Source organism: Hylobates moloch, unplaced genomic scaffold (assembly GCF_009828535.3).
Source record: "Hylobates moloch isolate HMO894 unplaced genomic scaffold, HMol_V3 SCAFFOLD_173, whole genome shotgun sequence".
NCBI classification, from domain to species: Eukaryota; Metazoa; Chordata; class Mammalia; order Primates; family Hylobatidae; genus Hylobates; species Hylobates moloch.
In genome coordinates this window covers 12,169-24,631 of record NW_026652448.1, presented here as the reverse complement: position 1 = coordinate 24,631, position 12,463 = coordinate 12,169, and positions in this window count along the sequence as shown.

Below are 12,463 nucleotides of genomic sequence, written 5' to 3'. Positions count from 1 at the left end.
GACCGCACCCCGCGGGAGCTTTTCCGGCGTTTACAGGCCCTGGGGGATGCAAAATCGAGTACGGCTCCTGTGCCGCGGATACTGAGAGGTGTAGTGGGTGGTAGCGTGCTTACTCCAGCCCCTGGGGCTCCCAAAGGGAGGAGAGTAGTAGAGAAAGTGAATAAAACGCCCAACTCGTGTCCAAGTTTGCAAAACGCCTTCCTATTCTTTTGAGAACCCCACTTTCTTTTTTTTTTTTTGAGACGGCGTCTTGCTACGTTGTCGAGGTCTACACTCCTGGCCTCAAGCGATCCTCCAGCCTCGGCCTCCCAAGGCGCTGGGATTACAGGCTTGAGCCACCGCGCCCCGCCCAGAGTCCCATTTCTTAGACGGGCAAATCGAGCGTCACAGCCAAAGAAAAACTAACGAGTTGCGAAGTCGGCTCAGCTGCCCCTGCGCCCTGGCGTCCCCTGGGGACGTCGCGCCTTCCCGGTGGGCAGGACCTCGACGGCCGCCCGCGGAGCCAAGGATAACCCGGAGGCCAACGCTGCCCGGTGCCCGCACGCGTCTGCGCCTTCGCGCGCGCGGCGGCCCCCGCACCTGTCCCGAAAAGCACACTCCCGGGCCACGTGCACGCCCCGCGTCACGTACCGGCCCCTGCCTCCCCCGGCCGGAACCCGCGTGGCGGTGCCGAGCGCTGCGCCAGCCCCTGCTCCCCCGCAGTGCGCGATAGCTGGACGCCCCTGCGGCTGCGCGCCCCCCTCCCCTGCCGAGGCTTTCTCCAGGGTCTGAGGCCCGGGAGAAGGCAGCAACGCAGACAGGCGGTGACCGCACAGAGGCAAAACCCACTATCCCCACCTACATGCCCACGGCAGGCACCAGCCAGCCTGGAGCGGCGGAGGGGGCCGGCCAGGGGCAGCGTCGCCCGCAGCCTGCGATAGTGCGCTTGCACAGAGCAAGGCGGCTTTGGAAGAAAATCTGACCCCCTCACCGTGGCCCGCAAACCCCTGCAGGATCTGGCCCTGGCGCCTCTCGCACAATCCCCTACTTGGCTTGTACCTTGCGCACTCCCCGCTTTCCCCCCCTCGCCTGGACGCTCGCACACTGGCCTGCCTTATTTCCCTGGGACACTAGGCTCTTTCCTGCCCCAGTCTGCTCTCTCTGGAAGCTCTTCCTCCTCCTCTTTCCTCAGATAGCTCCTGTTTAGGAAGCCTACTAGGACAAGCCTAAAGTAGCACACTTCAGACTCTCTCGTATTGCCTGGTTATATTATTTCATAACATCAATCACTATCTAAAATTCTAAATTAGGCCCGGCGCGGTGGTTAAAAAACAGATTTCCAATTGTAGGGAAGAATATAAAGTGAAAAGCAAACAAAAATCATTCTACCTACCTCATTCTACATCTTCCCAATCCTATTCCCAGGAAATAAGTTGTGACCTTTGAAAACGGAGTTATGTGTACGTCAAGTGTGTGTGTGTGTGTGTGTACCTATATACAAGTATGTCCCTTTTTCAGGAAAAAAAAATGATTTTATGTGTACTATCCTACAAGCCTTTTTTCCTTAACGTAATTTGGATGTCTCCACATTGGGGCCTAAAGACTTATTTATTCTTTTAAAATATTGCAAAGAATTTCATTGTATGGATTCACTATAAAGTATTTAACAGGGCCCCTATTGATACAAATTTAGGTTGTGACCAGTCTTTGGCTATTATAAACAATGCCATAATGAACATCTTGTACATACATACTACAGTGAACATCCTTGCATGTATACATATGTGTATTGAATATAGATCCTCAGAAATAGTATTTTAGAGTCACAAGGTATATGAGTTAAATATTTTATGAGGCTAGGCATGGTAGCTTACACCGATAATCTCAACAACTTAGGAAGCCAAGACGGGAGGATTGCTTGAGCTCAAGAGTTCAAGACCAGCCTAGGCGACATATTGAAATCCAGTCTCTACAAAAAAATACAAAACACAGCCAGGCATGGCGGCACACACGTGTAGTTCCAGCTACTCAGGAGGCTGAGGCGGGAGGACTGCTTGAGCCCCGAAGGCATAGGTTGCAGTGAGCCGAGATAGTGCCACTACACTCCAGCCTGGGTGACAGAGTGAGACCCCATCTCAATCAATCAATCAATAAAACTGCCTGCTGAGTGTAGGACCAATGGTTGTTGATATGTCAATTTCTGCATTTCTGCATTCGTGGTAGCACGTGGGAAGTCCAGGCCTGCACACGTAGGTATGACAAAGAAGAGAACACAACTGGACCATTTCGCTGCCTGCAGGCCCTGCTTCAAAAGCCACACACCACTTTGGACAGTCCAAAGGTTTCGAGTTTTTACAGAATGAAGGCTGCTCTTCTTCTCCTTCATGTAATTCAGACGCTGTTCCAGAAGCGTCTGGCCTTTTCTTGTAAGAACATAATATTTCAGCCATAGATACAAGAAAGAATGATATTGAATTGCATAAACGCTGGCTCTATAATAAATATTTGTCAGTTAGCAAAGACAGTCTAAAGAAAAAGGAATAAATATTGAAAAGCATCACCTATCTGCTTGATTTCCATGACCCTGAGCTTTATTTTAACCTCTAAGAGTTTCTTTTTTGTTGTTGTTTCTTTTTTTTTTGTTTTGAGACGGAGTCTTTCTCTGTCCCCCAGGCTGGAGTGCAGTGGCTCGATCTCGGCTCACCGCAACCTCCACCTCCTGGGTTCACGCCATTCTGCTGCCTCAGCCTCCCGAGTAGCTGGGAATACAGGCGCCCGCCAACACGCCCGGCTAATTTTTTGTGTTTTTAGTAGAGACGGGGTTTCACCGTGTTAGCCAGGATGGTCTCGATCTCCTGACCTCGTGATCCGCCCGCCTCAGCCTCCCAAAGTGCTGGGATTACAGGCTTGAGCCACCGCGCCCGGCTATTGTTGTTGTTTCGAGACAAAATCTCGCTCTGTCGCCCAGGCTGGAGTGCAGTGGCGTGATCTCAGCTCACTGCAACCTCCGCCTCCTGGGTACAAGCCATTCTCCTGCCTCAGCCTTCCAAGTAGCTGGGACCAGCGGTGTGCACCACCATGCTCAGATAATTTTTTGTATTTTTTGTAGAGATCGTTTTGCAATGTTGCCCAGGTTGGTCTCCAGTTCCTGGGCTTAAGCAGTTCTCCCACCTCAGCCTCCCAGGTAGCTGGGACTACAGGCACATGCTACCATGCCTGGCTAAATGTTGTATTTTTTGTAAAGACGGGGTTTTGCAGTGTTGCCCAGGCTGGTTTCCAACTCCTGGACTCAAGCAATCCTCCTGCCTCAGCCTCCCAAAGTGCTGGAATTATAGGTGTGAACTACTGCACCCAACCCACCTCGAAGAGTTTCTGATTTCTGAATTGATAGTCTTAGAGCACTTGAGCTATTATTCAAACGCTTATTATCTTCTTATTCATGTGTACCTTATAATCAATGCCACTTGGAATGGAGGAAATGTCAAATGACAATGCACGATACATATTATGACCAGCAGTCGGCAAATGGAAGACCTTGTCAATGTGGAGATTCTCTCCAATGCCGCCTACTCCTCAGTTTAAAGATCAAACCTCATAAGCCGGGAGCGGTGGCTCACGCCTGTAATCCCAGCACTTTTGGGAGGCCAAGGCAGGCAAATCACCTGAGGTCAGGAATTCGAGACCAGCCTGGCCAACATGAAGAAACCCCATCTATGCTAATAACAAAAAATTAGTGGGGCGTGGTGGTGCATGTCTGTAATCCCAGCTACTCAGGAGGCTGAGGCAGGAGAATGGCTTGAACCCAGGAGACAGAGGTTGCAGTGAGCTGAGATTGCGCCACTGCACTCCAGCCTGGGCAACAGAGCAAGAATCTGTCTCATTTGAAAAAAAAAAGAAGGGCCGGGCTCGGTGGCTCACGCCTATAATCCCAGCACTTTGGGAGGCTGAGGCGGGTGAATCACCTGAGGCCAGGCATTCGAGACCAGCCTGGCCAACATGGTGAAACTCCGTATCTACTAAAAATATAAAAATTAGCTGGGTGTGGTGGTGCATGTCTGTAATCCCAGCTACTTGGGAGGCTGAGGCAGGAGAATTGCTTGAACCCAGGAAGGGGAGGTTGCAGTGAGCTGAGATCACGTCACTGAACTCCAGCCTGGGCGACAAAGTGAGACTTCGTCTCAAAAAAAAAAAAAAAAATCAAACCTTATGAGATTCTGAATCAAGTAATCTATCTGCCCTTAATGATATTAGAATTATTCACATTTCAAACAGCAGATGTTTATATAATTATAAGAATAGCCATAAAAATGTGCTACATTCCTTTTATATATGCTTTCTTTTTTAGCAGTTGTCAAATTATAAGAGTAATACACAGTTACGTTAAAAAGTTAAAAATACTCTCGCCGGGCGCGGCGGCTCACGCCTGTAATCCCAGCACTTTGGGAGGCCGAGGCGGGCGGATCACGAGGTCAGGAAATCAAGACCATCCTGGCTAACACGGTGAAACCTTGTCTCTACTAAAAATACAAAAAATTAGCAGGGCGTGGCGGCAGGCGCCTGCAGTCCCAGCTACTCGGGAGGCTGAGGCAGGAGAATGGTGTGAACCCGGGAGGCGGAGCTTGCAGTGAGCCAAGATCGTGCCGCTGCACTCCAGCCTGGGTGACAAAGCGAGACTCCATCTCAAAATAAAATAAAATAAAAATAGACCAGGAGCGGTTGCTCAGGCCACACTTTGGGAGGCTGAGGCAGGAGATCACTTGCATCCAGAAGTTTGAGACCAGCCTGGGAAATATAGAGAGACCCAGTCGGTACACAAAAATAAAAAAATTAGCCAGGCGTGGTGGTGCTCACCTGTACTCCCAGCTACTTGAGAGGCTGAGGCAGGAGAATCACTTGAGCCCAGGAATTCAAAGCCAGCCTGGGCAACATAGCAAGACCCCATCTCAAATAAATAAATAAAAATAAAGACTATGGCAAGGCACGGTGGCTCACGCCTGTAATCCCAGCACTTTGGGAGGCTAAGACGGGCAGATTGCAAGGTCAAGAGATCCAGACCATCCTGGCCAACATGGTGAAACCCCGTCTCTACTAAAAATACAAAAATTAGCTGGGCATGGTGGCACACGCCTATAATCCCAGCTACTCAGGAGGCTGAGACAGGAGAATCGCTTGAACCGGGAGGCAGAGGTTGCAGTGAGCTGATATCACTCCACTGCACTCCAGCCTGGCAACAGAGCTAAACTCTGTTTCACAATAAAATAAAATAAAGACTATAACAATGAAGGAACCATGGGAATTCGAATGTCCTTACTTTGAAACAGATTCTCTTCACATACATTTATTGATATATAATTCACATAGCCTACAGTTCACACGTTAAAGTATATGATTCAGTGGTTTTTAGTATATTCAGAGTTATGCAATCATCACCACTATCTAATTACAGAAGACTTTCATCACCCTTAAAAGAACCCCCTCACTAGGCTGGGTGCAGTGGCTCAGGCCTGTAATCCCAGCACTTTGGGAGGCCGAGGAGAGTGGATCACAAGGTCAGGAGATCGAGACCATCCTGGCTAACACGGTGAAACCCCGTCTCTACTAAAAATACAAAAAATTAGCCGAGCGTCGTGGTGAGCGCCTGTAGTCCCAGCTACTCGGGAGGCTGAGGCAGGAGAATGGCGTGAACCCGGGAGACGGAGCTTGCAGTGAGCCGAGACCGCGCCACTGCACTCCAGCCTGGGAGACAGAGCAAGACTCCATCTCAAAAAAAAGAAAAAAAGAACCCCCACCCCCTCATCATTAGCAGTCACTCCCCATTACCCTCCCCTGAGCCCTTGACAAGCGCTAATTACTTTCTCTCTCTTTGGATTTGCCAATACTGGACATTTAATATAAATTAGATTATAAAATATTTGGCCTTTTGTGTCTGGCTTCTTTCACCTAATATAGTTTTTCCAAGGTTCTTCCTTGACATAACATATATCAGTACTTTATTCTTTTTTTTTTTTTTTTTTGAGACGGAGTCTCGCTCTGTCACCCAGGCTGGAGTGCAGTGGCGCGATCTCGGCTCACTGCAAGCTCTGCCTCCCAGGTTCACGCCATTCTCCTGCCTCAGCCTCTCCGAGTAGCTGGGACTACAGGCGCCCGCCACCATGCCCGGCTAATTTTTTGTATTTTTAGTAGAGACGGGGTTTCACCGTGGTCTCAATCTCCTGACCTCGTGATCCGCCCGCCTCGGCCTCCCAAAGTGCTGGGATTACAAGCGTGAGCCACCGCGCCCGGCCTACTTTATTCTTTTTATGGCCAAAGAGTATTACAAATATTTCATATTTCATTGCATATATACATACACGTACCAAAATTTATCTAATCATCAGTTGGTGAACACTTAGATTACTTCCAATTTTTGACTATTATGAATAATGTGGTTATGCATATTCACATACAAGTTTTGCATGGACATATGTTTCCATTTCTCCTGGCTATACACCTAGAAGCGGAATTGCTGGGTCACAGCATAACTATATTTAACTCATTGAAAAACTGCCAACCTGTTATGCAAAATAGCTGCACTGTTTGACATTTCCACTAGCAGTGCACAGGGCTTCCAATTTCTCCACATCCTCGCCAACACTTCTTACTGTGTCTTTTTTTTTTTTTTTTTTCTTTTTGAGATGGAGTCTCGCTCTGTTGCCCAGGCTGGAGTGTAGTGGCCAGATCTCAGCTCACTGCAACCTCTGCCTCCCTGGTTCAAGCAATTCTCCTGCCTGAGGCTCCCAAGTAGCTGGAATTACAGACACTTGCCACCGTGCCTGGCTAATTTTTGTATTTTTTCAGTAGAGACGAGGTTTCACCATGTTGACCAGGCTGGTCTGAAACTCCTGACTCCTGACCTCAGGTGATCCACCTGCCCCGCCCTCCCGATGGGCTTAGATGACAGAAACAACCCGCCCCGGCACCCTTTTTTTTTTTTTTTTTTTTTTTTTGGAGACAAGGTCTTCCTCTATTTCGAAGGCTGGAGTGCAGTGGCTATTCACAGGAGCGATCCCACTACTGATCAGCATAGGAGTTTTGACCACTTTGTTTCTGCGCTGGGCACTGTCATCGTTAGGCACAGCCCATCCTCCTGCCTCAGCCTCCTGAGTAGCTGGGACCACAGACACATGCCACCACAACCAGCGCCTGTCCTTTTTATTATAGCTATCCTAGTGAGTGTGATGTAGTATCTCACTGTGGTTTTAATTTGCAATTCCCTGTTGCCTAATGATGTTGATCATTTCTTCATGTGCTGTGTCATTTGTTTATCTTCTTTGAAGAAATGTCTATTCAGGCCAGGCATGGTGGCTCATGCCTGTAATCCCAGCAATTTGGGAGGCCGAGGTGAGAGGACCACTTGAGGTCAGGAGTTTGAGACCAGCCTGGCCAACATGTTGAAACCCCATCTCTACTAAAAATACAAAAAATAGCTGGGGGTCGTGGTGTGTGCCTGTCATCCCAGCTACTAAGGAGGCTGAGGCAAGAGAATCACTTGAACCCAGGAGATAGAGGTTGCAGTGAGCCAAGACTGTGCTACTATACTCCAGCCTGGGCGACAGTGCAAGACTCTGTGTCAAAAAAAAAAATGTCTATTCATGTATTTCACTCATTTTTAATTGGGTTGTCTTTTTATTATAGAGTTGTCAGAGTTTTTATGTATTCTACACAATAGTCTCTTATCAGATAAATGATTTGCAAATATATTCTCCCATTCTGCAAATTGTCTTTTCACTGTATTGATGCTGTCCTTCGAAGCACAAAATGTTTTTAATTTTCATGCAGTACAATTTATCTATTTTGTCTTACGCTGCTTGTCATCACAGTTTTTTAAATTGGGGTAAAATGCACATAGAAAGAAATTAACTATTTCACATACATTTCAAATAATGTATGAGCCGGGTGCAGTGCCTCACATCTGTAATTCCAGCACTTTGGGAGGCTGAGGAGGATGGACCACTTGAGGCCAGGAGTTCAGGACCAGCCTGACAAACATGGTGAAACCCCGTCTCTACTAAAAACACAAAAATGAGCCAACCGTGGTGGCACACACTTGTAGTCCCAGCTACTCAGGAGGCTGAGGCATAAGAATCACTTGAACCCAGCAAGCAGAGATTGCAGTGAGCAGAGATCACGCCACTGCTGCACTCCAGGCTCAGTGGCAGAGCGAGACTCTGTCTCAAAAAAAAAAAGTTAATTTTTTTTGTTTGTTTGTTTTGAGACAGAGTCTCGCTCTGTCACCAGGGCTGGAGTGCAGTGGCACGATCTTGGCTCACTGCAACCTCCGCCTCCCTAGTTCAAGCGATTCTCCTGCCTCAGCTTCCGGAATAGCTGGGACTACAGGCTCTCGCCACCACGCCCAGCTAATTTTTGTATTTTTAGTACAGACGGGGTTTCACCATGTTGGCCAGGATGGTCTCCGTCTCTTGACCTCGTGATCTGCCCGCCTCAGCCTCCCAAAGTGCTGGGATTACAGGCGTGAGCCACCGCGCCGGGCCAAGTTAATTTTATTTTTTTTAAATGCAAGTAACATTTTTTAAAAAAGAATGCCTAGGAAAGTAGTATCGAAATATTATATTATTGCAATCTAAAGAGAGGAGAAATGAACACAATTATTGTTTATTGAATACTAACTAAGCACCTTGCACAGAATTAGGTCATCTATATCAGGGGTTTTCAACTGAGTGCAATTTTGCTCCCTCAGAGGGCGTTTGGTAAAGAATGTCTGGAGGGCCAGGTATGGTGGTTCACGCCTGTAATGCCAGCACTTTGGGAGGCTGAGGTGGATGAATCACCTGAGATCAGGAGTTCGAGAGCAGCCTGACCAACATGGAGAAACCCCATCTCTACTAAAAATACAAAATTAGCCAGGCATGGTGGCACATGCCTGTAATCCCAGCTACTCGGGAGGCTGAGGCAGGAGAATCGCTTGAACCTGGGAGGCGGAGGTTGTGGTGAGCCGATATCGCGCCATTGCACTCCAGCTTGGGCAACAAGAGTGAAACTCCATCTCAAAAAAAAAAAAAAAAAAGAATGTCTGGAGACATTTTGATTGCTATAACTTGGGGGCTGGGGGTTGCTACCACATCTAGTGGGTAGAAGCCAGGAAGGCTGCTAAACATTCAACAATGTGCATAACAGCCCCCCACAACAAAGAATTATCTGTTCCAATGCGTCACCAGTGCTGAGGGTGAGAAACCATGATCTATACGCATTATCTCGTTTTTCTTCACACTTGCCTAGTGGCAGAGTTACTGTCAATTGTCACCATTTGTAGGTGAGGAGACTGAAGCTTAGAGGGGGTAAAAAACTCATTCAAAACCCCACAGCTGGGCCGGGCACAGTGGCTCACTCCTGTAATCCCAACCCTTTGGGAGGCCGAGGCAGGTGGATCACCTGAGGTCAGGAGTTCAAGACCAGCCTGGCCAACATGGTGAAACCCCATCTCTACTAAAAAATACAAAAATTAGCCGGGCATGGTGGCGCACACCTATAGTCCCAGCTACTTGGGAGGCTGAGGCAGGAGAATCTCTTGAATCTGGGAGACGGAGGTTGTGGTGAGCTGAGGTCACGCCACTGCACTCCTGCCTGGATGACAGAGTGAGACTCTGTCTCAGAAAAAAAAAAAAAAAAAATTGGGGTCTCTGGGCCCCATTCAGAGCTCTGGAACAGAATCATCTCCAGGTATGAGGCTCTGGGGTTGTATTTTTGAAAGACCTCTGGTTTGTTGGCTGCCTACCAAGTGCAGTACCCATGTGATAAACACATCATGGGGTTGTTAAGGCTGGTTTCAGATGTGCCCGAATCAAATGTGACTTTTTTTCTCTAGCCTAGACCGTGCTTTTGATTATTTTATTTTATATTATTTGTTTTGCTTTGTTTTGTTTTGTTTTTGAGACAGAGTCTCGCTCTGTCACCCAGGCTGGACTACAGTAGCGGCTGTCTCGGCTCACTGTAACCTCCACCTCCTGGGTTAAGCAGTCCTCTCGCCTCAGCCTCCCAAGTAGCCGGGATTACAAGTATGCGCCACCATGCCTGGCTACATTTTTTTTTGTATTTTTAGTAGAGACAGTGTTTCACCACGTTGGCCAGGCCGGTCTCAAACCCCCAACCTCGAGTGATCCGCTCACTTTGGCCTCCCAAAGTGCTGGGATTACAGGTGGGAGCCACCACGCCTGGCCCTTGATTATTTTAATTACACATGAGAAGCTTCAAGAAACTCAAAGACAGAAACCAGCCAAGGAGTATCTCCATTTATTTCCTCTCAGATAATATTTAGCAATTGTCTTAGTCCATTTTGTATTGCTATAAAAGAATACCTGAGACTTGGCAATGTATAAAGAAAAGCGGTTATTTAGCTCATGGTCCTACAAGCTGAGAAGGTCAAGGGCATGGCCCTGACCTCTGGGGAGGACTTCTGTGCTGTGTCACAACATGGCAGAGAAAGTCAAAAGGGAAGTGGACATATGTGAAGAGAGGGAAACCTAAGAGGCTTCCTGGCTTTACAACAAACCACTCTCAGAGCGACTAATCCATTCCCACAGAAATCAATTCAGTTCTCACTACTGCAGAAACAGCACCAAGCCATTCATGAGGGATCTCACTCTATAACCCAACATCTCTTATTTGGCTCCTCCTCCCAACACTGCCACATTGAGGATCAAATATCTTTTTTTTTTTTTTTTTTGAGACGGAGCCTGACTCTGTCGCCCAGGCTGGAGTGCAGTGGCACAATCCTGGCTCACTGCAACCTCTGCCTCCCAGGTTCAAGCAATTCTCCCTGCCTTAGCCTCCTAACTGGGATTATAGGCACCCATCACCATGCCCAGCTAATATTTGTATTTTTAGTAGAGATGGGGTTTCTCCATGTTGGCCAGGTTGGTCTCGAACTCCTAACTTTAAGTGATCCACCTGCCTCGGCCTTCCAAAGTGCTGGGATTACAGCCTTAAGCCACTGTACCCAGGCCAGGATCTACCTTTTGAAGGTAGGAATGTCATAGAACTGGGGAACCTGTCTAGGCATGGTGGCTCACGCCTGTAATCCCAGCACTTTGAGAGGCCAAGGCGGGTGGATTACCTGAGGTCAGGAGTTCGAGACCAGCCTGACCAACATGGTGAAATCCCATCTCTACTAAAAATACAAAATTAGCCAGGCGTGGTGGCGCATGCCTGTAATCCCAGCTACTCAGTTGGCTTTGGCAGCAGAATTGCTTGAAGCAAGGAGGCGGAAGTTGCAATGAGCCGGGAGATTTTTAGTAGAGATGGGGTTTCTCCATGTTGGTCAGGCTGGTCTCCAACTCCTGACCTCAGGTGATCTGCCCGCCTCGGCCTCCCAAAGTGCTGGGATTACAGGCATGAGCTACCAAGCCCAGCCTAGGGCCCCTTTTTAAATATCTCCCCTGGGGCAGAAATGGCAAGCTCAAAATTGAATGCAGTCACTACTCACTTCATTTGTTCTTCTGATCAAATTTGTTTCTTTCTAAAGTCTTGTTTTATTTATTTTTATGACTTTTTAATGCTTTATTTATTTATTTTATTTATTTATTTTTTTGAGACGGAGTCCCACTCTGTTGCTCAGGCTGGAGTGCAGTGGCACGATCTCGGCTCACTGCAACCTTTGCCTCCTGGATTCAAGCAATTCTCCTGCCTCAGCCTCCCGAGTAGCTGGGATTACAGGCACACACCACCAAGGCCGGCTAATGTTTTTTTTACTTTTAAGAGAGATGGGGTTTCACCATGTTGGCTAGGCTGATCTCGAACTCCTGACGTCAGGTACTCTGCCCTGGGATTACAGGCATGAGCCACTGTGCCTGGCCCGACTTTTTTTATTTTATAGAGATGGGGTTGCAGTGTGTTGCCCAAGTCTGGTCTCCAACCCCTAGGTTCAAGCAATCCGCCGAACTTGGCCTCCCAAAGAGCTGGGATTACAGGTGTGAGCCACCATGCTGGGCCCTAAACTCTTCTTTTGAATAAAAGCACAGATAGCAAACAAAGTTAAATTTTAAATAAAGAGGTTTTTTTTTAACAGAAATCAAAAGGCTTATATGTTCTTCTCCCCTTGTTATGAAATGCACCTTACCTTGGGCAAGCAAATTCTACCTGTCCTAAAAGCAATAGGAAATACTGCTAGTCTCTTCTCTATCAGACAGAAAAACTTTTACCCAGAAATGTTAAATAGGCCAGACATGGTGGCTCATGCCTATAATCCCACTGCTTTGGGAGGCCAAGGTGGGAGGATCACTTGAGCCCAAGAGTTAAAGACCAGCCTGGGCAACATGGTGAGACCCCTGCCTCTATAAAAAAATGTTAAAAATGTTTCTTTTAACTTAGTTTTTTAATTTAAATTTTTAACCTAATGAAGAATAGTAGATTTTCCTAATGGAGGAAATACTAGATTTTCCTAAGAGTGTCTCAAAAGTGAGCATGTAATGAGATAATATATACATAATAG